The sequence below is a fragment of the Triticum urartu genome, chromosome 7A (genome assembly GCF_056163025.1).
Source record: "Triticum urartu cultivar PI428250 chromosome 7A, HENAU_Tu73, whole genome shotgun sequence".
Taxonomy (NCBI): Eukaryota; Viridiplantae; Streptophyta; class Magnoliopsida; order Poales; family Poaceae; genus Triticum; species Triticum urartu.
In genome coordinates, this window is record NC_141879.1 from 291,225,461 (window position 1) to 291,229,653 (window position 4,193).

Genomic DNA, 4,193 nt, shown 5'->3' on the forward strand with positions numbered 1-4,193 from the left:
TGTGAAGAACAGAAACAAAGGCAGGCTTAATTTTGTACTTGTAAATAGTACCAGTGTCTTACCAAAGCAAACAATCTGTAGTCCATGAACATGGGTTCATGCCTAATTAGCTTTAATAAGGATGTACCTGCATTATCACCCTCCTATAGTATACAGATAGTAGAAAATATGAATAGCTAAGAATGTGTAAATGGTTGTTTCCGATTTACTAAAAACATTCTTGTAGCGTCCATAATAGGATCCTCTGGTTCACTTGTTCGCATTGTTGTCATGTGGCCCTTGCCTTCTTGACCATCAACATCAAGAGGTTCATAGATCCTGAGGAAGGCCATCACCCAGGCCCTGCAAAATCAAATAAACATATCACCACCGATCGGATGGTGGATGCCCGCGTGAACACATCGCCCACATCGGCTCAACCGGCTTGCCTATCCACCCGCAACCTGTGACTGCATCTACAATATTTTCTTTTTCCCGTGGCTCACCAGATCGCAGCTCGGCTAGTATCTTCCACAGGTGCTTGGAGCAAAGGTCCTAGTCCACTTCATAAATTAAAACTTGGAGAAGGTATTTCATGTACGCAGCACCAAAAAAATGATCATGAAGACATTCTTCCTAACTTTTTATAGTTGGTTCATTCCATACTATTAACAAAACAAAATGATTCCATTACAAAATTTTGAGCAAAGTGAACAGAGCAGAAGACGCCGAAGAGGATACTGGCATGATGTTACTACAAGTCTACAACTGAATAGAGCATATCACCATTATATTTTGTAACACCCTATTACCTATTAACAGACTCCATTGCAAAATTATGAGAAGGATCTACCATACCTGAACATTAGCTTCCTCCCTAATATCTCATTTGCCTCATCGCACAATCTTTTTACCTGCAACTGGCTTAATCAGTACAGAAGAGAACTCATGGATTCCATGAAATATTTGTAGGGGTTGAGTGAAATACCCGGAGAAGCAAATCCGCATGAGTAGATTATTACCTTGGAGGAGGGGATTTGACATCAACTTCCATTGGAGGAGAGGACATCACCAGCGGTCATGACCAGCATAACGTTAGTAGTTGCGGATGCTTGCTAATAGTTCCAATCATAAGTGCATAGAATTCCAAGTCAGGGATGACATGCTAGCAGTGGCCTCTCCCACATAAAACTTGCTATCGGTCTAGTAAAGTAGTCAATTGCTTAGGGACAATTTCGCAACTCCTACCACCACTTTTCCACACTCGCTATACTAACTTTATTGCTTCTTTATCTAAACAGCCCCTACTTTTTATTTACGCGCTCTTTATTATCTTGCAAACCTATCCAACAACACCTACAAAGTACTTCTAGTTTCATACTTGTTCTAGGTAAAGCAAACGTTAAGCATGCGTAGAGTTGTATCGGTGGTCGATAGAACTTGAGGGAATATTTGTTCTACCTTTAGCTCCTCGTTGGGTTCGACACTCTTACTTATCGAAAGAGGCTACAATTGACCCCCCTATACTTGTGGGTTATCAACGGCAAAGTCTGTCGTTAGCCACCTAACAAGGCCTGGTTATATGTTGTCGTCCATGAGCTTTGTCGTCAGCTTGGCCAGGAGGACCGACGACAAACGTCTTTGCCATCCATTGTGCTTCTGCAGACGGTAAAGTAGCTCATTACCATGACTTTCAGTGCCGAAAGTTGGGCCGTCAGCCAGCAGATGTTTGCCATTTGCAGGCTGGCCCTTTGCTGTCTGCTTTGGCAGACGACAAAGTAGCCGATTCCTGTAGTGATATGCATAGGGGTTGATGCACGTTTTCATCTTTGTTTCTCCGGTAGAAATCTTGGGGCACTCTTTGAAGTTCTTTGTGTTGGATTGAGTATTATGAATCTGGATTTTTTTGGGTGTTATTTTAGTACAAACTCTAGGGCTATTTGTGACGCTTATAGGAATAGCTCAATGGATTGATTGGAAAGAATAGCTTTGAGGTGGTTTCGTACCCTACAAACAATTTCATCTTATGTTCTCCGCTAGATAAGAACTTTGGAGTGATTCTTTATCACACATTGAGGGATTGCCATATGATCTAACTATGTTAGCACTGTTGAGAGATTGCACTAGTGAAAGTATGAACCCTAGGCCTTGTTTTCAAGCATTGCAATGCCGTTTGTGCTCACTTTTGTTACTTGCTACCTTGCTGTTTTTTGTTCCTTTTACAAAAATCAATATCTACTATCATTACTACACATGTATCACCATCTCTCCGCCAAACTAATGCAACTATACAATTTACCATTGTATTTGGTGTGTTGGGGACACAAGAGACTCTTTGTTATTTGGTTGCAGGGTTGTTTGAGATAGACCATCTTGATCCTACGCCTCCCATGGATTGATAAACATTAGGTCATCCACTTGAGGGAAATTTGCTACTATCCTACAAAACTCTACACTTGGAGGCCCAACACGAGTCTAGAAGAACAAGTTGTGTAGTACAAATCAAGTAGCAACATGCCAGGAATGTAGCATGCTCTAGCATGCACAAAAACTTGCCAAAAATGTAGCAACAATACAGAAATGTAGCAGAGACTGTCTATAGTACAACTAGCCAGATACTTTTCATCAAATAGATGGTCCTTTTTTAGAACTTAGTGCCTCCTTGTATGTAGCAAGGTTGAAGACATGGTGCTGAGGAAGTCTAGCTTGTGAGACTGGTTACGACCTAGGTTAAGAGCTTGGATGTGCGCTCTACTAAGAACTAGGCTTATTGATCTTCAAGGCTCCTTATTTTCTTCTTATTTCCAACTTCTTTGGACTTGAACACACAACCACTACCTTGCCTTTTATATCAACAACCTTGAGAAAAATACAAACAACAGAAGCAAGACAAGTTATTGACTAGTACAAAAAATAGAAATACAAACAATGAAAATCATGGACCATACCTTAGCTTGCATAGCTTTCTGATTTTTAAGAGCATCAAAAACCTTCTTGTCTTGCTTCTTTTTCTTTGTAGCTTCTCTCACCAAGTGTGCATTGCTAGGGTGTTTAACTGCATCATTATTTGTACAACTAGATCTATTATGTCCTTGCCATTTGCAGAACTACATGTAATCTGGCCACCTACTTTGCTCGTCTTAGTACCCTCAGGTTTTCCTCCTTTCAATTTTAGGCCTTCCTAGCAAGCTAATATGACTAGGGGATTGAGGTTTTGGATTTGTTGAAATAGGTCAACTCTCGTCTCCCTCCAAAGGTTGTAAGCAATGATCATATATCTTGTTGTACACTTCTATGGAATAACAAGGAGCAATATAATCATCAATTTTCTGTCCTGTTTTATAGACGACACTGATGGCATGGCAGCAGGGTAAGCCTGACAACTCCCAATACCTACATGATCAAGTCCATTGCTGCAAGTTCACAATAAACTTAAATTTCTCATGCTCTTGCACTTCAAATCCATCTTTCTCCTTCCACAGTACATGGCAGAAGCCTGATCTCCTTATACTTTGCTTAAGTTTTTTGAAAATGTTGGGACATGTAGTTCCTTTCAAGTTAACTGACTTCCTCTATTTTCTTGTACCCTGACCATAATTTTACATCTAATCCACTCAAGCATAGAGATAATAGCAAGGTACCTAGCTAGTAGGATGTAGTTGTTGAAACACATGTTGTTATCCACTGAATCACAATTGGACCCCAGTTTCATGTAGGCCCTACTCCAATGAACTGGACCAGTGTTCATCATATCTTTTGCACCCTCAACAATAAACTGTGCTAGCCTTGCCCTATTGTAGTTGAAGATCACTCTATTTGGAGATTTTGCACATCTCCAAAACCTTTTCTGAAGTTCATGGTCAAGGTGCTTTTTCTTACAATTAGCATATATGTGTCTTGCACACATTCTATGCTCAGCTTTAGGAAAAATGTACTCAATTTCCCCTATAAGTCCCTTTTGCTAATCTAGCATAAATACCCACCCATCTCCTTGATTACTTGTTTTCAAGTCCTTGTTTATTTTTGTAAGAAACTAGAACCATGACTCATATGTCTCTTTCTTGACAATTGCCCAAGCAATAGGATACATCTGGTTATTTGGATCTCTTCCTATAGCACACAACATCTGTCCATAGAAAGCACCCTTGAAAAACAACCATCAAGGCCTACAACTTTTCTACAGCCTGCCAGGAGAGCTTTCTTCAAGGCATCAA

The 4,193-nt window shown here is 40.3% G+C and overlaps 1 pseudogene; it reads right to left on the reverse strand.

Annotated features, from left to right (window-relative positions):
• Positions 1-1,557: 1,557 nt before the first annotated feature.
• On the reverse strand, positions 1,558-3,730 carry LOC147959345 (uncharacterized; annotated as a pseudogene).
• Between the last annotated feature and the right edge of the window lie 463 nt (positions 3,731-4,193).